Raw genomic sequence first — 23,848 nt, forward strand, 5'->3', positions numbered from 1 at the left:
ACTATAGGCCGACGCTTAAGACCCATCGTGGGTTAGTAATACGAAAGGCGAAGCCCGGGTCGCAAAAACTCAAATGGAATAGTACGAAACTTAAATTCAAATTCCCTCGGTCGATAATATTATTAATATTCTAACTGCTTTTTTGTTCTCATTTTTAATTTCACCCTCCACTGTATACGATTAATGATAACTGTTTTTTTTAATTAATTTATTAAAAATTACGCCTTTGCTTTTTCATACAAGGTGTGATAACTTTATTAACTGTTGCATCCAATAATCCTTTTCGTGTTTATCTGTTCTTGGAACCATCATTTATTAATTTATTTCATGTTTTACATTCATCGATATTATATTATACTTCTGTGACTAGTTCTGTTGGGTGACATTAATAACAGAAAATAATTAAACAATTCTAGAAGGTCAAGAAAAAAGTTGAAAAAGTATTTTATAACTGTAAAACAGAAATACAACACAACCAGTGACGTCCCGTGGGGGTAGGTAGATTGAGCGTCGCTTGGGGGCGGCAGTTACTCGAAGGGCGGCAAATCTAGGAGAATCATTTTGGTATATATAGAAATACCTACCTAAACTAGTAATAACGAAAACAAAAAGTATTATTTAACATAAAATGTATAACAGGACTGTAATTTTTGTCGGGTTCGCGATGTCTAGTATACTTCCTTCGTCGTCCTCGGTAACCAGAAATGAACCGTGCAGATTTGAGAATAATTACAGTCCGACTTATTAACCAGTGCGTCGTAATTCCTCAAGATAGAGCAAATTAATGTATTACAAAAATGACATGTAAGAAACCACTACATTACCAATGTCAAAAAAATCCCCACTCTTAGCGAAAAAATATATATGAATTTAATTTTGTATGTTTTAGTGGTAGATAGGTACCTATATATTTTGTTAGTAATGTATCCATACAACACATTTCTTAGATATTGGAATAATGAAAAGATGTTAAAATAATTACAAGATAAAAAGAACTTTTTATATACAACGTTTTTAAATTCTGTTGAACCATATAAACTTGACTTGACTAGCTTAAACCATCAAAAAAATTTGTACTTGACATGTCATATTGATTTTCATAGTATCGCACGTATATATTAATAATTTCGTTGCTATTACCCCAGACCCCTAGCAATCGATAATGGTGTCGAAATAATTTTTCATACAAAACAGAATTAACTTCAAATGAATTCAATTCTACTTAAATATGGCTAAAATGCATTGGCATCGTGTTCTGATATATTCTAAAAGTTTCAAATGTCTAGCTAGTCGGGCAGTTAGTTAAAAATCGATTGCAAGATTTGTACCGGACAAAGAACCACCCGACAAATAAGAATACGATCTAAGAAAAACGTTGTAAAATACTGTGGTGGCATTTTGGCGCTGCCTAGGGGCGGCATTATGTCTAGGGACGTCAGTGAACACAACAGTGTTCACGGTAAAGTAACTCGGTTAGGGCAGCAACAGGTTTATCAATACAAACTTTTTACCTAGACGTAATGTCGAGCGAACTATAAATAATATTGTATGCAATAACTGGGAAACGCTAAACTCTCCGTTCGATTTATCCCGGTCGCCCCGCATCGGGATTTATGAGCCCGTCACTTCCGGCGGATAGAGCGTTGCGCGCCGCACGCGGAAAGCGGCGGAAGTTGCGCAACTTCTGGGACCGGATATACGAAGCCTTGTGCGATAAGGTCGTCCCCGGAGTCTGGTACATATTATTGTCTATCGAGAGTTATGGGCACACATGGCCGAAGCTTATGCGAATTCAGCTCAGCTCGTCAAAGTTAAACCGACGCTGTGTTCGCATGAATGTTGGATTACGTATGAATGCTCGTACATAACATTGTTACATAACGAGTTAATAATTCTATCTCAAGTAGCAGCGTTATTAATATACGAACTTAATTAAAAACGTTTTTATTGTACATTGCACATAAAGACATACCTGTAAAGAGGATGGAGCATGTAATATACCTTGGTTGTTATCAAAGTTTCACTACTGGTATTTTGTATAAAATTGCCTATCAACTGAACGGACAGTGGTTTGAGACTGACCACGGCATAACGTAGGCGTTTTTGTTTTTGAAGTTATACTTCTTTAGGCGTGTTTGGAAAATCAGATCAGAGTGTATTTTTGGCGTGTGGCATGTAACACATAATTTATTTTTTCACAGAAAAAAAACGCACTCGATTGGATTCGAACCACTGATTGTTCGGTTATCAGCCGAACGCATTACCTTTACGCCACAGTATGATACTGAAATCGTGACAATTATACAGCATAATAATTATTATAGTTTAAAATTGTTCCGTTGCATAGGCAGCGAATTTATTATACAGTGTAATATTATAGTTTAGAATTGTTTAGAAAAATTAAAACAACGAGAAACCATTATATAATTTAGTAATATAAGTTAAAGTGTATAGAAATAAACCAACGGCGCTTCAATAAGCGGCCTGTTTTCTTACGTGTGTAATTTAACAAGATAATTAAGAGCTAGTTGAAGAATCTAGGTTATCACAAGTTTTGTTTTTGTTTTGTTACGCCAAAGATGTATAACTTCTAACGCGCGTACATAAGTATACATACAGATTTTTTTATTTTTCAAATCAGCTATGACGGTCCTTCGTTATCCATCAACCTAATTCACTCCACCGGCAAAATTTCTGTACAAATGTGTATAAAATATTTTACTTAAAAATATATATTCTACATTTTTTAGCATTATAAGAGGCCATAAGAGCTAATTGACAATAGTGTAGAAATATTAGTGAAACAGTCCCATAAATATATTTCTTTTCTAGATACCTTTATGGATATCTTGAATTTACTATTACGGTTTATTTAAGAATTTTAACATGCAAACTACTCTACTTGATGCAAAGTTAAAGTGAATTTGTGCCGACAGAGAAAAATGTATTATGTAAAGCAATTCGTATACCCGTATATATGTAAACACCTTGCAAAAACCCTGGAAAATTCATGGTGTTGATTCTGATGAATATTTCGTGTATTGTGAACACATTAAGAATCAATAATATCCAGAGCCCCTGGATAAAAAGCCAATTCTTTACGCATTGGTCTACACTTATAACAGACTATGACTAAGGTGGACGGATGACAAAAACCTTCCAAGCCGGTCGATTGTTCGGAGAAAATTATGACAACTCCAGTGATAAACTCAAGTGCCAAAGAAGACATGCCGCTGAATTATTGATGAGTGAAAATTTTAGAAGGCGTATAATATTAATGATGATATAAACCTAAGTAAAAACTTAAGACGATATTGAGCCTTTCGTAGGCTAAAAAGGCCCAGAGTTGATTAATTTTTAAGTCAGTCTTAAATTTGTTTGAGTTAGTCGGCTATTAAATTTAAACCAAATTTAAACAGGATTAAACATTTTAATGAGATTTATTAACGACTTTTTGAAATCTTGAAATGTAGTGCGTATCAAATATTCATGTTTTTTGGGTATTAAACAAAAGGAAATTCTGCACTGATTAACTTAACTGATATACTCTAATCTTAATAAGAAAGAAATTAGAATATTTACTTAGTAATAATGCACCCAACAAAGTTTATATAATTGACTCTAATAATAGTTAAAAAATTTTCACACGCTATATAACACTGGCTATATATATATATAAATACATAATAATAAAACAATAGGTACTCACTACAGATTCATAATGTAAATGCTACTCAGGAAAATTGTATAATATATCAACACAATATGGTACTACAGAACCACCTTGTATGAAAAACCTGTAGAGGTTTTATCTAACTCAATACAACTGATAGGTATATGCTCTAAAAATGAGCATAGACAAAACCAGAACGGAAACGTCAGAAATTTGATCACTTCAAGATATACGCGATTCGGGTACCAACCTCACTATATACTTACAAGACACACGTCTATTCTTAAGATTCAAAGTAAAAACATCGTATTGTGATGTAATCATTAAAAACCTTTATCTACTGCCGTGTAATTACCAATGTGAAGTGTTAAGTAACATTTGTGCTATACAAATATAAACCATTTAAATGTCCACGAGTGTTTCAATTTACAAAGACCCGTATATATCATATATATATATATACATTCTTATGCAACCTGTCTGAACATAATATATAACGGGGTAGTTGACACCATACATACATCAACCTACCCCCACCAATAAACCAAGAACATTGTTCATCAATGATTCCGTGTTAGATGCCAAATATTTTGAATACAAACTTTCAGTGGTAGGTTTAAAGACATGGAGGCCCGACGCACTCCGACGACTTTGAGGGTCCCCACCATTCTCTCTTCTTGGTCGTACACTTATGGCTGAGGATCGTGATTCGTGACCACTTTTTAATTTTGCTATCCTTTGAGCCACCAAGACTTTCCATCCATCTCGATCTTACGCTTCTCTCAGGGCAGAATGAATGGTTCTCCCAGTCAGCTTTTTCACTTGGTCGCTCCAGCGCGCAGACGCTCTTCCTCTGCATCGACTTCCCTGGAAGCCACCCAAATCCACCAATCTCTCCAGGTTGTCCGGTTCGCGCCGGACAATATGTCCAAAAAACTGCAAAATGCGTCTCAGACATATCGTCGAGAGCCGTTGCTTTATCTGCAGTCTCTGGATGATTGACTGGTTCGTCCTATGTTCTGTCCAAGAAATAGGAAGCATTCGGCGCCAACACCACATCTTAAAGGCATTAATTGCCTTCCGCTCCATGACTCGACTCCGTATAAAAATATAGACAACACTAATGTTTGCACAAGCATCATTTTTGTGGCAATCGAAATTCCCTGATCCTTCCATATAGTGACAAGACGTGTCTTCGCATTTTTTGCAATCTGTGTGCGCCTTCTTATTTCCGCTTCATATCCGCCTTTCCCACTAATGGTAGATCCCAGATATATAAACTCGTCCACTGTTTCTAAGTTTTGGAATGTACTTACTGTTGATAAAAGGTTAGCCCGATCGACAACCATTGACTTGGTCTTATTCCTATTATTAAGGAGGCCGTATTTGCGACTCTCTTCCTCTAACCACCATTAAAATACAATAAAAGCCGCGGACCACATCTTTTAAGAAAAAATAATTATCAATTAGGTTGACATGATATATAATAATAATAATGGCTTGGTTTTGTATACAAGCACGTATCTGTTTATAATGGTTATGTTATGGGTCCGTTTGATGTAAGTGGCGAGGATTTTATTATGTTTTGGATATTATTTTATAATTTTATTACTGGCTAAAAATATTTCGATGGCCCCTTTTAGATCTTCTGAAGAATCAATTCCGTCATTCGCGTAAAAGAAAATGGCCTCTGTAAACTTTTAATAAATATCCATAAATGGTATGATATTATTATATTTGCATCGCAAACTATAAAAAAAGTATCGACTGCCGATTCAGGGTATGTCATTAAATTTAATACACCCCCTAGGATTTATGTTTCTTTTCTACTTGGGGGTTATTCGAAAATCCGACAACACGGCTTAAGTAGGGTAACTTTATTAAAAGATAAAAACAACTAAAATGCGTCAAATAAAATATAAAAAATATGAAGGATTATTAGCCTAGTTTAAGGGACATAGTATTTTGTGATGATGATATTATATATTATATTATGTAGGTACATCGTTTATGAAGAAACTCTTTCAATGATGACCATTATTCTGTCCGTTGTGCTTCGAAATACTTAACGCTAATTGGATTAATTCTGAGAAAAAATACTGGGGTGCCTTGTATTTTTAGGGAGTGCAATGCCGGGATATATTATAATACCGGTTCTTCGATACCGTTATACCGGTTTTAAACTTTTAAAATAGTTCACTCTAGTTTGGTTACTCAAATGATATGATAGAATAATAGGAAAACATTGTTAATACTATCGACCGAGGATAATTTGTAACAATATGTTTATGGAAATTGAAGTTATATCAAAAATTATCTGTAATTCGTATATTTCCATAGTATTATTGATCGTCTTTCGATGCTCTTTGTTTATCTTTCTATAATTTTTGAGCATTATAAATTTAATATGGTACCTAGTGAAATAATGCGTTGAAGATATAATAACATATGAGACGGCTTGTATGTTATATTATGTATTTACAAGTAATAATCCATGACTTTTTCCTCTCAAAATACAGAAAGGTAAAGTAGACAAACATTTACATTGAAGAAATAGACTGTTTCGACTGAATAGCTTCTCTACCCGCGCCTCACCTCATATTGTTGCAAATTTTTCACACATAACTTAGGTAATTATTCAAGTTATATGCACACTTTACTATTACCTAATAATGATGTAAGTACATTATTTTTTCCGAGAAGTTTCCTTTAATAATGTATGTATCTGAAAAAATGTTCATTCTTATTTTTAATAGTTTTAGATACGTTGAATAATAAAATTAAAAACTTAAAAATATAAATTGTATTAAATTACAAGCTTTCTATTTTGACGCACATGTATCCTTAGTAGGCACCAGATCATTCACCCTAATAGCAATATATTAAGAAACTTATGCTTCAATATAACCATTTGTCTTCTTGTGTATTTATGATAATAATTTGGGCTGTATTGTGCTTCAATATCTTTAACTAAAAGACTCTTGGTCTTATTCAAACATTTTTAATGTAAATTGGAAAATGTAAAATCAAATTGAGTATGTTTGTAAGATTTATAATTAGATAACCGATAGTTTAGTTATATCCGGCATGACCGGAGTCGCAACCCTTAGTTTGAATATTACCCGGAAAAACAAATAACTTATCGCTGTAAGCAATCTGTAAGAGTAAATTTTAAATTTTCCGAAGAAAATTTTGGCCCCGGAGCTCTTTCGGAAAAGCAGATTTCTTTTTTACCCTTCGCCGTAAAGCAAAACATTAACGTCGAGAATGTATTATTATTATTTTTGCGATTTTTATAATTTAATGAAACTGCTGGAAAAGGGGATTCTCTTGATATTTTTTGAATTAAGCTTCGCAGGTGTATATTCTGGGATTTTATGGAGGTGTTTTGTCGTGAAGAGAAAATTAAATAAAACACAACAGGTTTACGATAACGTCAGAATTTTCGGTGCTAATGAGGCAAACTTGTTAATTTTTGGCAAATACTTCTGAAATATTTAACGGTCGGTAGGTATAACGATCATTATTTATTTATGTTCTCCAAAATCTTGTACTTAATATAATCTAATTATTATCATTAAACTAATCATAATAGATTATTTGAATATTGTATTTACAATAATTCTTGAGATATTACAATATTGGCATGATAATTTCGAAATCACGTAAGATTTAATTATAATATACTGATGCCAATAATCCTTCAATGTGGCATGAAGGCTTTTAACGTCAAGCAATGAAACGAAATACAAAATTATAATATCATCATGTTATGTCCCTCAGAGATGAAGGCAAAGGTATATCAGGTGACTCGCGTTGAAAGGAACCTGAGGTGGTATGATAGTGTTCTCATTCCTTTGTCTCCTTACCAAAGACTAGATTTCTGTGCAGTTCCTGAGTAGTATTCACAGCTGTTACGTTAAAAGACAGTTGTCTTAGGTAATTGTCAGGTGATTTACCTTCAGGGATGTGTTCAGACTAGATGGCGAGAAGATAATCGGGAAACAATAAGGTTTTTAAAAGGTTTGTCGATAGCTATTTCGGTTTTAACACCATCATCAAGACTTTTTCATTTCTTGTAAAATGGAATTCTACCAAGTAAATGCTAACTCAATTAATGCTTTCACTAAAGTTAAAACATTAAAGTTGGAAATGCAAGTACATATCATCATCATCATCATCAGCTTGAATCTATCCACTGCTGGATGAAGGCCTCTTCAAGCTACTTCCACTTATCTCGGTCCTGTGCATTGCGTTGGCACGTACTTCCACAGAACTTTATTATTTCATCGATCCAGCGGCCTCTAGGTCTACCTTGCGGACGTTTTGTACTTCTTGGATACCACTGGATGACTAGATTTGTCCAACGATTGTCTCTTCTTCGAGCTATGTGTCCAGCCCATCTCCATTTAAGGCTTTTAATAAACTCTATTACATCGCATACCCTTGTCTGCTTCCTTATCCACTCATTCCTCTTTTTGTCCTTTCGCGTTATGCCCAGCATGCACCTCCCCATACCACGTTGTGTACTCTAAGTTTCTGGATCTCTCTTTTACTTAGGGTCTATGTTTCACACGCATATGTGATCATCGTGTGTGCTTCACACTGGTTGAAAACTTTGCGCTTTAGGCGTTCAACTGTTTTGCGGGCCAAAAAGAGATCCTCATCAATGGCACTCAGCTCGAACAGGTGAAAAGTTACATCTATCTGGGACAAGTGTCTATGGATGGATGTATATTTGATGAAATTGTTCGCAGAGTAAAGCTAGGCTGTAGTGCTTTTGGCCGCCTGAATAATGTCTTCAAAAGTGACCTTCCACTGTGCAAGTACAGCGGACAAAATATACGCGTTACAAGGAAATTAAAATAATAGACAAGGGTGCGAGGTGCGTAATCCCTTTTATAATATATTTTAGTGATATCATATTAATTAGTTTATTGACTTCTTGTGTATGATATCCGGGGGTGGGTCCATAGTACTATGACCATCTGCAGGCCTACACTTGTGTTTATGAAGTTAGAAAAATTATGTAGGTAATTGCATCGTATTACATGGCTATTAATGGCTTATTAATTTGCAAGGTTTGGTAAATATAACATACTCTGAAATTTGGGAGGTCATTTGAGTAGTTTTAGCGACTTTGTCTTTTGGCATCTTTAGGTACTATGCGCACTCATCAATGGTAAATGTACATTGACAACGGGTACAGTTAATTCTCGCTTATATATTATAATAAATTAATACAATGAAGGTAAACACCATATAACTTACTAGGTAAAAGAACAATTTTTGATAATTTAAATTTTTTGTAAAAACTATTTATAGATACAATAAATACTCACTGTTAATACATCCAGTAAGCGCATTAAATTGTCATGATTTGTAAACAATAAAACTGAGTAATGTGTTGAGAATACAATCATATTGTCAGGCATGTTTTCCCAGCACAAAGGGTCCACGCGAGCGGTCAGATCCTACTTTGGTATTTAGATCACCAAGGATAACTGCATGATCACAGCTAGGGATATTTCCAGCGGCTTCCGCCAGACTTTCGTAGAATGTATCCTTATCTGCATCGCTAGCAGCCTCTGAGGGAGCATAGCACTGCAGGCAAGTGATGGAGCCCGACTTGGTCTTGAAAGTAGCACGGAGTAGACGTTCGGAGATAGGTTCCCAGCTACTGAGGCTGTTATGTTCAAAATGAACATAACCAACATTTTATACCTCTGGCAACCCCGACGATGATCTATGGTAACGTCGATGGAGCAACGCGATTAATAACAGATGTCGCTGTTGGAATTTCCGGCCGCAACGGAGGTCGCAAGGTGCGAACGCAGCAACAGGGCTTTTTGATTCTGTCTGTCATCCAGGATAGTCGTGCTCTGCTCTGGTTTACCCAACATTTATAATGGACGTCACTTAAAGCAGCACGATTACAGCCGCAGTGCTTGAGGCCTTTCTGTTCGTTCCAAGTTTGGTATTTTAAAACTATTACTATTTGATTCACTTATCTTCCAATGTTTCTTTTAAAACTTAGCTGCTTGCCTTTATTATAGTATTTCCTTAATAACCATTTAATGTAATATTCTTGTTTTTTGCTATAATATAGTTTCGGTCAAGTACATAAATTGCTCTTTCATTTATTATTTCCCCTTTATTCCACACTGCTATATAATTATAATCTTTCACGGTATCAAGACCGTGTGGCGTCCAGGACTTTAATAAGTACATCTTTAATCATAGATTGCACGTGCCTTCAGCCGTGCAATTCCTTTTTGTATTCTAATTTAATTTTTACAGTTGTCAGTTGCGAGGTTACGGAAGTAATTATTGTTCAGCTTGAAAAGGATGCACGTAACCCATGGCCTTTGCTTATGTCTCATGCTCTTTGCTATTTAACTTTATACTATTTTCCATCCTACCTGTCCACTTTTCTCTCTTTTATTTTGTAGTTGTGACGATAAGGATCACAACTACAAAATATTAATATATCAAGGCACTTGCAAGCTTCCTTGGATATCAGCAATCCGACTCCACTACGTCGCAATGTGGCGTGTCCGGAGTACAATAGACGAAACCCACGAGTAAACTTCTCGCCAATGCCAGTGAGTCGAGAACATCTAACTTGTATTGAGAAAGTATTTCTGTTAGAAACTGGTCCCGAAAATATAACTTCTAACTAAATAAAATAAAAATAAAATGTAATCCATAATCAGTAAACTGAATACATCAGAAGCGGCATAAAATTATCAGGTTTTAAGAAGGTATATTAGTAAACATACGTGCTATAATATATACTTATTTATTTTTATTAAATAGTTATATTATGTTTTATCCTATATCACACGTTACTACGCATGAGTCGCCTAGAGTTACATTTTGCAATTTTGTCATTTTGGAGTTAAATATACGAAGTAAAAACATTATATAATGTATAATCAATAATAAAGAAAAATATTTGACTATAAAAAAAATCACTTTAAACCACGTGAAAATCGTTTTCAATGAATAATTTGAATTCTGTCATCAAAGCCATTCTAACTATCAGGCAGCTCTATTTCTCATAGTGTGCTGTGTGTCTGCATCCTTAGGAGTATTATATATATATATATATATATATATATATATATATATATATATATATATATATATATATATACATTAAATAATCTAAATCGACTCACTCACTCATTAATATTCAAGCGAGTTACTTTTCTTCTAATTATCAAAAACAGTTCTCTGGTGGGTTTTTGCGATTATCTCAAAACTCGACTTTTGGAATATTTGAGTTATGACACTAGGTAACTCAATATCTGTATTGTGAAAGCTTCTCCCAATTATTTTTTTACTGTCACTTGTACTCATGTAATTCTTAGCACTTCAATTATTCCAATTAAAACTAAATCCTGTACATTTCGCGTGTAAACTGCTAAGTCACAACAAGATGGCTAATGGTGACTATTAGTTGTCATACGTATATATTATTTTATTCACTAAGCAAGCGTTGGCGTTGCGAAGCTTAGTTCTACGCCGCGGCCTCTACAGACGTCTACGGCGTAGACTCTCGTAGTAGCTGTTGCACTCGGTTCAAAAATCGATGCTGCAACTGACTAGAGTCATAAAACAAAAAACTATTCTCCTGCTGGCAGCGAAGTTTTGACAGGTCTTATTAGTATCGTGTGTTTTATTGAATTCGATAGCGAGAACCCGTGTTCAAAATATAATTGCTTTTAAATACTCATTGAAGTACATGATATATTAAATGAAGACTTTATTGAAGTATCTTCAATTGAATTGTTAAAATTAATAAGTAAATGATTAATTGTTATTGCATTTTCAAAAAATAATATCTCTAATACAAGAGGTTGAACAATCATTATAGATAGAGTTGTCTGAACCCTTTTGAATTTTCCGTCTTGCAACACCATACACTTTGTTGATGATGGTATTTAGTGGCCTTCCAGATCGTTGAAATCTCGTTGGTTTCAAGCAAATGCAGGTTAGGTTGAAGCGCTCTTTAAGCATAAGTATAACAGAAATTATCACCTTATAATAACAACCCTTTTTGTTTCGCAGAACCCTTGAGACGTTTTTTTAAATCTCGCGGAACCCCTATATGGATGACACGCATGTCCAGGGTGATAATTCAAAAATTTAATTTTTACGTATTCTACAATAATTAAGAGTTTTATTATTTGTTTTACTTCCTTAACTCATTTGCTGTTGAATATGAAATGAGATTTTAATTAGCACCTTTAAAATGCACGTTAATTACATCGATCGGCCGCAAGGTCATTACGCGCATGTGCGTCTTCAGCGTCCAAAGTATTAATTTGCTGCCTTCTTAGAATTCCTTGCCCCAAGCAATGCATGATCTGCCAGCCGGTATGGTATATTACTGCCGGTAGGGTTAGTAAATAATAATTTGTTGATACAACTGAGTTCCTCGATTTTTGTTCCTGATGAAAATAATGACTAAGTGCGATGTCTAAGCTTAAATGAGCGAAACTTTACAAATATGCACACCTGTGATTAAATGGAAGTGTCGTTAAACCTTACATTTAATCTATTACCAAAAAGGTTTTAAGATCTACTTACTATTTCTTTGAGCTCTTCAGAATTCTCGCAAAGCCCCTAACAGATCTCATGTCTCGGTTGGGAAACACCGCCTTAAATTGTGACGAAAGGCTTCCCGGGCTTTTCTCTTATCTCCTCGATTCTGTGCTCTCATATCGACTGTATTACGTGTGTTTTCACTGCTTACTGTATTCTTATATAATTTTACAATAAACACTCCCTATAAGTAAATGAACACAGCGCGATGCCTCCAAGAAAGAAGTTCTGCTGGATACCCTCTGCGGATAAAATTTACGGATAAAATTCAGCTGTCCTAAAGAATAGGCAGACTAAGTTGAAACTCTTTATTCCGCGATCTGCAGCCATCTTCCGTGTGTGAAAAAACCCTTTACAGTATTCCGCTTCTCTCAAGGTAGAGTGAAGGTTACCCCCAGTAAGCTCCTTCACTTAGCGGATCCAGCTTGCCGATGCTTTTCTTCTGCTTTGCATATCCTGGTATATCTGATGTAGCAATTCTCTCCCAACCGTGGCGAAAAATACGACAAAAAAGTTGCAGAATGCATCTCAGACATTATTGTAGATAGCCGTTCCTTTATCCCGAGTCTCTGGATAATTGGCTAGTTCTTCCTTTGATCTGTTAAGCAAATATGAATCATTTGGAGCCAACGTCACATTACAAAGTATCAATAATTATCTTTCGCTCCATTACTATCCTTACAAAAATATGTAGAACACTAACGTTTGCACGATCATCATTTTCGTGTCAATTGTGATTAGTCGATTCGCCGTCCTTCTATATTATAACGATGTGATGTGTCGTCACATTTTTTACAATCTGCTATTAATACTTCACATCCACCTTTTCTACGAAAGATCAATATCAGATATACAAACTCGTCAATTAATTCTAGATCTCATGGTACCTATATGTGTTGCGAGTAAGACGTTAGCCTCTATTGGGGCAGATTTATTGTCGCGTTTTCACCTTAAATCTTTCTAAAGGCTGCACGGTCCGCTCTCTCGTCTTTACTTGTTTTTTTTTTTAATCTAACTGTACACTTGAGAACGTTTAAAATCCATTAAAAATTATAAAGGTACCTTTATTGAAATTTCTGCTTGAATGCAGGCTAAAGAAACTCTTTGACAAGGCACTTTACAAAAGCGTGACATAACGCGATTTGACGTAGATGCTTATGAGAACACATTTTTGAATGATAACAACCTCAAATAGGTTTTAATCGTGTCTAACACAAGGCGAAAGCACCTCGTAAAGCCTTAATGGACGCGGTTTGATTAAAGTTAAGTGCTCTGAAAGCATCATTACGCCCGGGGCGAGCTTTCTTCTGGTAATTATAAACATATTTTTTTCCTACGGCGAGCTTTCGAGTCTAAAATGAAAAAAAATCTCAGAAGGTTATTTTTTCAAATTCTTCCTTTAACAAGTCATGAATGCGGGGCTAAAAGACAGGTCCGCATCTATGTACTACATGATTTTATTGCACACTGGTTGGATAGCACATTTACAGATGATGTCGACTACAATTCATAACGGCCAAACATGTTGAATATGTTAGTAAAATACAATTTTAATATTATTCTAGTTCACTTCTTTTATGTCGTGCGCTGACACAACCACGTGAACCACGAGATGTTGCGTTTTTATTTTTTCTATGTCCATTTTCTACGCGTGAGGTTTGTGTATACAGAGTATGGTGGGGTAAAAACGCATCGCTTGGATGTTCTAGTGTGCAGACAGCGTTATTTTGATAGTGAATTACTATTTTTGCTCGTTAGATAATAATAATATGGGTCTCCATAGAGTGGTGGTTATATTAATAGACTTTTATGAGGAGTTGTTAACTAGAAGCATTGGGGACTGGATGAAATACACATTGAAAAAAAACAACATGCATTTTTGTCATACCGCGTGTGCATACCCGCGATAAACGGATTCGTATTTATACAAAAATGACCAATCTACCAAGTACGCCAACGTGGGTTCTATAATGTGTTAACTATACCTGATGTCTTTGTTTGAATTGTGTTCCCCTAGTTTAAATAAACCCTGTTCTTTAAGTAAATAGTCGGGTGTCCGTTTTTTACGAAAAGGAGCTATGTGTAGTAATTTCAAATTATTTATAATCCGTAAATAAACAAAATAATCCATTATTAATAAGTACTAATATTATTGAAATATCTCATTTATTAGTTAACTCTATTAAATTCCTAATACGTTACCTAGTTCCATTGTTCACCAATAATTATGATTGATACGCTAATTGAATGAGTTATTACTTATTAGAGATTAGCTGATATCTAATTATCTAGGTACAGGTTTTTACAAACACTTCAATTATTTCCATTCTTTTTGTTATACTTGACCCTTTACTTAAGTACATAATACATTTTTTAGTTACATAATACAGAACTTAATTCCAATAGAATCTATTTTTAATTTTGGACGTGTGTAAAAATGGTTTCGACATTATCCCATGTTAGAGTTACTTCTTCATAACTTTGCACTCCCTGCTTTTATTTTTTATTATTATATTTATTTTTTTATTACTTCATTTATAATACAAGTGTATAATCATTTGATCTAATTTTATGTCAGGTAATTAGACAAAGAGGTGAAACAGTGTAGTAAAAAGTGCAAAGTTATAAAACTAAGGTATACTCTACACAGTCTCTAGTCCCTAACGTTATTTATTTGCAAAAATAACCTACATCATCCAGAGTGTTTTAAATAGTTATTTTTTATCTACAATTTTCCAGAAATGTCTACTATTTTTATGCATCTGTTTTAGTAAATAAATATTCATAAGTGTTTTTTTTACAAACCACAGGAGGGGTGGGTGAGCAGCCTTTCGCGATAAAGATCGTGGGCGACCGAAGCGCTCGTGGCGGACCTGGAGGTAAAGTACATTTTCCGGACTCCCCGCTACTTCCTCCCCTCCCGGCCTCTCCTCTCTTCCGGAGCTTAAAGTTTTCCTCCAAATACAAAAAAGATTTTCTCGTAATATATTCATGACAAGTTTTATTCAACGCAACCAGCGGATCAGTATTATGTCTTATTTTAAAATGATGGAGAGCCTTTCAAAACAATCTGAGGGCATTTTTTTTAATAAGAAAGAGAGAGATAGCTTTTATTTTATTAAAATAGAGGTATCTTTTCTTATTTTTATACTCATTGCCGCCGTATCCGTTTCCGTTTTAGAAAATAATATTATTAAGGTAAGCTGCAATAGTTTGGTGACTATTTTCACATACTTACATACATTATTATAAATAATTATTGGGCTCTTATGCCCAGAGGCGAATTTGTTGTAGGGCTAAATAGAATATAGCTGTGGACAGGTGCATTTCTAAAAAATATCAATAATAATTTACTATTGATTTTTAAGGCAATGTAGCAAGTGACATTGACTTCCGCATTTACCCTGCTTACTATTTATAGCATCCCGTTGCTTTAACCCCGGACCCCGCATTTTTTCCAGGTACATTCCCTATTCCTAGACACTCTGAATTTAGCACATACATATGGCCTTCAGCTGTAGCTATGGGTAATTATCTACGAGTTATTGTGACCATGAGTGCGCCTGTCATAATTATTAGGTTAATTAGTGTCCGTTTGTGTACCCTTTTGTGTACTCTATTATACCTACATGCTGCGTTAGAATATTAGAGAAAAACATTCAGATGGTTGAACTAAATCATGAGTTTCTCTGACACAGGCCTGGCGTGTCGTAGAATGTAGAAAGGAGAAATGCCAACTTGTTGAGAAGGCTGTTCGACAATCAAATCATTCGTGTCACTATCCTCAGCCATGAGGTCCTGACGAAGAAGAATTAACAGTCATAATAAAATATACTTACCTACTGGAATACATTAGTACGGTAAATTAATATACCTATCATTTAGAATAGACAAGCGTCGTTCATGTATGACTGACTTGAGACATGTGAGTCGAAGGCTGTCCGTAAGTCAGTTGTAAGCCACTTTATAATATATACAAGCTGACCCGGCAAACGTTGTTCTGCCATATAAATTATTTCTAGTGAATATTTTGGTTGTTAAATAAAAAGTAACGAATGTATTGTAAGTGTGTGAGGATGGGATCTACGACAGAAAGAGGAATGGAGCGCTGTAGACGATGACCGCCGATAAAAACAAAAAACACCAACCATTCATTTTCTCAATTCAAAATGAGTAATGATGTTCATAATGAATGAATTACCTGTGACAGGATCTCGCTGTTTAATGTTTATGCAATATCCGTCTTGTCCCTTCCAGAAAATTAGCTGATATTGGAGAGCGTCGTATGAACGGTGTGTCAGCAATAAACTCCAGATTATTGTTTATTCTTCGAATCACGATTTTTTGTGTCGATGTGCGGTCGTCAACCATGATTCCAGCAATTTCGTCAACAACAGGCGCATTGAATCGACGCACGTGCTCTCCAGCTGGTGTTTTATCAGGATTGATGACAATAGCGTGATTTTCACTTTGCAATTCGTGCATGTGTGCTTTGAAGAATTTCAATAATTCATTGTGCTCATTAAATAGGGCGTCCAGTTCGCCAACGATGCGCCTGGCATTAGGCGAATTGAGGTTATTGTAGCCGCACCGTGCATCCACACGATTGATGTCCTCACCGCCCATGAAGTAGATTTGTAAAAAAATATGTTGTTCGTTTGGCATTGGCATCAATGAGCCTACTTTGTGGTATACTTGGCCTTTGATTTTGAATGTAGAATGGAATTGTTGACCATTTGCCGCAGTATTGTGAATTATTTCTGTTGCTTCGAACGAAGTCATTCGGAAGCATGAATTGAATGTGCGAATGGACTTCAGGAACAGGTTTGAAGCTGGAACTGTGCCGATGAGCAAGCCGTTCAATGGTTCTGGTGGTATGTCAATTTCTGGTAGTTGCACTTTTCCTGATGCGCAACACATCCCGGCTGACTCATGTTTGAAATTGAGCGCATGACAATGGGGACATTCTTTGTCCATAGCACCAATCAGCACTTTCGGATGAGCGGAATATTCAATATCTGGCTCGTACTCAAATGCGAGACGAAGGAACGAAGCGGATGTAAATGCTCGATGTACTTGTTGGCGTTGTCAGTCATTTGCTCTGCGTGTGTTAACTACGAACCGGCGCGCTTGGCTCCGTTCCAATTGTCGTTTTTGATTTCGTTCAGCTCGTGCCTTTTGTGATTGAGATGCACGCAATTGCGACATGCTCACACGCACGTTTTTATTATCTTGTTGGATTTGTTCGTCAATTCTTTCTGCTCTACTATTTCGCATGTTTGTTGCTTTATTCGTTCGACGGCCCAAATAGCCCCCCCTGCGTCTTGCTGGCATTGTGCACTGTAATACACGCACACAAAAATAGATAAATTAAAATAAATCGTACAAAATTTTGCACGCACTTTGTTGTGATATGTCGAATGAAATGTCAAAATGACGCGACGCTTCTCTTGAATTCTTCTCGGACGTAGCGCTATCTGTCATTCAACAACATAAATAATTTCGTTCTGTTTGAAATACGAACGACGGTTAAATTTGTTCATACAAAAATAATAAAATCGCGATTAAAGAATGGGAGGGTAGGGGTAGGAGGGTGAAAATTTGGGGTTATAAGTATTTTTTGATGCCAAATAATAAAAAAATACAAAAAAAAAATTGTCAAAAAAATAAAAGAAAAATTTTTCTGGATAGAGATACCCTAATCACCTAGCGGTATGAAATATACTTGTTGACCTATTCTCATACCTAAATAATATACATAAAAAAAATCATAAAAATCGGTCAAGCCATTTCGGAGGAATGCGACCACAAACATCGTGACACGAGATTTTTATATATATAGAGATTATACACGTCATGCATTCATTACTGATGAGTGATGTGATGAGTGAGTAATGATGTTATAGAAATATATATAAAGAGCTACGTCATTCACGTTTATTCAGCCAGTTATTTTTGGACGCTATGAGCGGAATGCAGAAACATTTGTCATAACTAAAATTTCCTTAGCAGAAAACACTATGCAAAAACATTGTCCTTAGTTAAGATCATTTATATTGAAAATAATACCATATTTAAAAATTCTCTTTCCTATAGTTTAGGTAAATTATTTCATAGTTGTTAAACGATGACAAAAATATGACAACTGCATTTTATAAATGCAATAACTATAAATACATATTAATATTTAATTATAATACTCTTATGTTTCCGTTATAAGTCATTATACGTGATTCCACAGGCACCGCAAGATATTTTTTAACATGGTAACACTAGCGTCAAGTGTCATTCTTCACCTGGCATTTTGTATTTCTGCGGGCTGGCGTATAAAAGTAAAATAATATTCTCCAAGTACATGCCAAACGAAGTAACACTAATACTACTAACTGTAATACAGAAGGGGGCGTGTTCATAACAAAAGTAGTATATGGTTAAGGATTCCTTAACTCTATACTCAGGATTGTCTATAGTTAAGTCATGCTTTTCGGCGACTTATCCTTAGGATCGAATTCTTAGATTGTGCATTCCGCTCTATGTAGATAGAAGTGCTTCAGACAGACGTGGACCAAGAAATCATGACTGAAGTAAAATTTCGTTCACGGTGACTCTTTTTATAGTTTGGGGTGGGGATGAGGTGAAGGATGAAGATTTATAATTAATTTATATTCTTTTCTTCGTGACCCAAATGGTATAATAAATCAGAACGAATCATGAAATGTAATTAAAGCGAAGCCCATTTAAGTGACTCAATTCTCATGACTAATTCATAATATTATTTTGGAATCAAATTAGAAGTTATTCAATGTCATGCATGAATAAAAAATGATTTACTAATTGACGGAAGCGCTTGCATAACGAACACGCTTGCGTTCTGTGATTCCCCTTTGATAATTTCCGGCGCAAATTGGCAATCATTTTGAAATAATAATGCTGCTCACTGAACGTGAAAATTGTATGTCGATTTCACTTGGGTGGATTATTCTCTACAATATTATAGGGGAAAATGATTATCAATTATCAAAATTAAATGATTTTGTTGTAATTAATTGGGCTTCACAAAGTAGGTACCTAAGTATTATGTTTTATTAAAAATTTCCTGTGACGTTAGTATGTATCTGTTTTAAATATGTTTAAAAAAAGTTTACGTACCTATATATATTTATACAAATTAACGAAATACATGTCTAAATCTCCCAATAAAAAATCATGTAAACGTCAGAATTAGGGGGATACGTATTTATACAAACGATTAAGGAATGCTAGACCGGTATGCAAGGCAACAAAATAAAGAATTGCAATAATTCTTGAAATAGCGGAAGAAGTGCAGTAAGCTCTACGTGGCTTGAAGAAAAAGATAACAGTTAGTCGGCAACTAGCCCTTAACTACCTAGACACGTCGGAATCTCTAATACGCCGCTGTTTTTACTACAAAGTGTGATTATTTAATAGCCGAAATTTTTTTAATTAGCATTTCTTTCTAAAATTTCACTTTTAACAATATAATATCATGACATCTTCACAATTATTATTAGATAATTTTTCACATACGTCCTTGTTAGTTCCATAAGCATCAACGTTCTATGATATAGTGTGTGAAAAGTAAAATATATCTAATATTTAATTCCCCCGAATCGGTGATTTTAATTAAAATCAAAACTAACCTTCCGATATAAACCACTCAATATCAACGGGTAGCTAGTACACAAAGCAAAAGTGAAACTTTTCTTATGTTCCCGTTTTCAGACACGTAGATTATAAGTAACAGTCATAATAAAATGCATATTACATTATATTATAATTGGGGCAGCAGCGAAGAGTAGGGGTAGGTTGTTAAGATTCGACCTAAATGGTGCACACTATACTTTGTCAGTCATACGTATTTTTTTTTCATTGAAATAAGACTACAATTTGCAGATAATGTTGGTTAGTTTTTAAAATTCAATTAAACCTAAATACCTGATTCTCAAAAAATACTCGTTTATCAATAAAATATCTAAAATTATGCAAGTGCATCGTACATAACATTGAATATTATATAGATAGAATAATATTTTTAATCTACCAACAATATGTGTAATATTATGTATTCTTAATCCAACGAAAACAAATAAGTATGAATGAAAAAGTGTGCACAATTTTTATCGCATCGCCCAAAATATATCAAAACTATTATGGTTTGGTTTAGGCAGGGTTTAATTGATTTTTAAAAACTAACCAATACCATTTGTAAATTATTGTAATCTTAGTTCAATAAAAACAAATACGTATGACTAACAAAGTATAATGTGCACTATTTGAAGGGGTCCCCGGAAAAAGGGTCTATATGCAAAAACAAAATTGTTCAGGAGAGGAAAAAAAGTTTTATTCGATCTTGCAGACTTTTGGAGTATATCTGTGATAATAATTATATTCATGAAAACACTCTTTATCATGACAAAATAGTTTTTATTTTGGATAATAGAATAATCATATAGGTAGACCCCTCTTCTACGGTATACATTTTAGTGTTGCTAAAATGTCAAAAAGTGTAGCAGTTAAAATAATAAAACTTTCCAATTTCGTGAGCAATGCTATATATAAATAGACCCGTTTTATTCAATAAAATCACTTTTCGACATAATGTATTATATAGACCCCTTCTCCGGGGACGCCTTCATTTATGGCGGATCTTAACAGCCTACCTCCACCCTTAACAACTGGTTTAGGGTATATTCATGTATATAATTGGAAATTTGTATTTCAAATAAAATACTTACAGCATATCATAGTCAATTCCATTTTAATATTACGGATATAGATATTTTACTTGGGACGATATTGATATATTCAATCGCACTTCACAAAGTCTTTCATTGGACATTTTCATTTTGTCAACTTCTTTGTGCCGTGATTAGGTCGTTAGTCCGTGCCCTAAATACAAAATACCTGCTTATTCTTAGAGAAATCCATTTGACACGTCGCGATCGCTTCATTGTCGGGGATCCCCGTCGCTTCAATCACGTCCCCGAGCGTCAAAGAGCCTCGCGTAGTGTGTGCCGCGCGTGCCCAACCTTTTTTTTTTTTAGTTCGGACGCTACTTTTACTTTCCATTTTTAAAAGAGAATGAAGAAATATATTTATTTCATTTATAAAGGTAGATTATTAATTCTACTGTGACGCCGTGCCTGACTAAGTTTTATACACATTGTGGATGTGTTAATAGATATTTGTGTATTTTATTATGTAATTCAACTGTAGATATACCAACACAGAATTTTGATTGATACCCAAGGCCAATGATGTTATACTGGATGAACCATATGCTTCTTAAAATGACCCCCGATTTTCAGTGACTCGGCCAAGTGGCGAAACTTACTGTTTTAATATCAGCGGACTTAACTCAATATACGCTCAATTAATATTTGTCTCGAAAATCGCCTGGCAATATTCACGAGTAAGCCCTAGCTTGCATCTTACTCTAACTTATAGTCAGCTATGACGACTTTCAGTGTCTGCTCAGACATGCATTTTTGGTAGCTTGCAAGCTTTGGGTACAGGACCGAATTGACATGATACTTAAATTTTGATGTCATTGTGATGATACTTAAATTTTGCGAATTTATTATTAAAATAAAACATTAGTCTCAATTTACAAAAACTACCAATATTATGAGAGTAATAATTTGTTTTACCATACTCTTTGGATATCGCGTATATTATTTATGTTACTCAGTAAACTTTAATGTTGTTCTTGTACTGTCATGTTTTCATATTTGCATATAATCAATTCAATAGTTAATCTAACCATATTTAATTGTTACCAATATAAAAAAAATCTTCAAACAAAATCGTCAATTTTACAACGCTTTTCTTAGCTCGTATTCTTTTTTGCCCGGTACAAATCTTGCAATCGATTTTTAACTAACTTCCCGACTAGCTAGACATTTGAAAATTTTCGAATATGCCGATGCCAATGCATTTTTTAATACTTTTAGCCATCTTTAAATAGAATTGATTTCATTTTCAGTTAATTCTGTTTTGTATGAAAAGTTATTTCGGAAGAAATCCGTAAAAAGTAAAACTATTATTGGTTGCTAAGTGGGTACTAGCAACTAAATTATTAATATTAATATATACGTGCGTTACTATGGAAATCAATATGAAGTGTCAAAATGACATTTCAGTATATTTATTCAGTATTTCTGTCGAGTACAATTTTTTTTGACCGTTTAAGCTAGTCAAGTCAAGTTTATATTATGATTCAACAGAAAATTTTAAAACGTTGTATATAAAAAGCTTTTTTTTTGACAATCTATTAAATTTAAAAAATGGATGGAAGCGGATGCTGGAAACATTTCCGGAGGTTAAGTATTAAAAGTGTGCACCCGCATATGCTCACACCTTATGCTACGTAAACCGGTGGCGAAGGGTTGAGGTAGGTTAATAATATCTGACATAGATAGTGCACGCTAAACTTTATCAGTCATACGTATTTGTTTTCACTGAACTAATAATATAAATTGCAGATGGTGCTGGTTAGTTTTTAAAAGTCAATAACTAAACCCTGCTTTTTATTTGCATTTAGATTTTTATAAAACGTCTTTGAGGAAATGTTTTTATATAATTTACGGATCCGAGAGAAACTAATGCGTTTCTTTCTACTAGTGTTGTATTGAGTACTGAAATTGCTCTTCGCCGACGGGTTGGCCTACCTTGCCGTAGGCACCTATACTTTTCTCAGGTGGCGTAAGTGCCCACTAAAACTGTCAGAGCTAACGCAGTACTGGAGCGAAAGCTTCGCATAAAACCTTATAAGCTTTACAACGTATGCCTTTACTTGGTTAAAGATTTAAAATGTTTTCAGAGTTTAATGAAACGTGAAGATATATGGAGGCTGTCAGATGGAAATGTTTCGGTTTCTTTTTTAAATAAGTATTCCGCGAATGTAAGCGATTTGATTACATTTTGCGTCGGTCTTTTCTGAAGTTTATATTTGATTTAATAAGTTGATAAATGCGACTAAATACGGACACTGAATTACAGTGTGCATTTATAGATCAACAAAAAAACGTTTCGAATGCCATCACTATTAAAAATGCCAAAAGCTACATACATATTGAGAAATGGCACAGACTTAAAGACAGTAAAGTTATAGTTAGCATATGAGTATATTGTAATTACCTATGTTTAAAAAATGTATGTTGGGCACGCATACCACAGAACAAATTAATAAATAGAATTCAGATAGGGTAACTTGAATACACAACATTTTGAACCAGGGTTTTGAATGTGTGAGTGTCCTACGAAAATGAAACATACATTATAGATGCGCAATAGAGTGTGTTGCAACCTACGAATGCACCAATATCGAATGAGCGTCAGTGCTTAAGCCGAGAGCAGTTGTCACGAAAATAGCCAAGCTTAGAATGACGTATTCTTCATTCATTCTCACTCGAGATCGGTTGCCTGTTACTTCACACTCGTTAGGTATTTCAGTTCCCATTAATTCTGTATTCTCTGGTAGATACCAATCTTATTGGTTTTACTAATGCCATTTCTCGCCGTTAGAGGCGACATCTTCTG

The 23,848-nt window shown here is 34.6% G+C and overlaps 1 protein-coding gene across 1 annotated transcript in view; it reads left to right on the forward strand.

Annotated features, from left to right (window-relative positions):
- LOC147073184 (uncharacterized) overlaps positions 1-23,848 on the forward strand; it is a 251,673-nt gene that overhangs the window by 97,107 nt on the left and 130,718 nt on the right. Inside the window, exon 2 of the mRNA XM_085945149.1 lies at positions 15,097-15,165. The gene's annotated coding sequence lies outside the window, so the exon portion shown is untranslated. The remainder of the gene's footprint in view (positions 1-15,096; positions 15,166-23,848) is intronic.

Source organism: Rhyacophila brunnea, unplaced genomic scaffold, assembly GCF_057557595.1.
Source record: "Rhyacophila brunnea isolate RB1 unplaced genomic scaffold, BYU_Rbru_1.0 scaffold_18, whole genome shotgun sequence".
Lineage (NCBI taxonomy): Eukaryota > Metazoa > Arthropoda > Insecta > Trichoptera > Rhyacophilidae > Rhyacophila > Rhyacophila brunnea.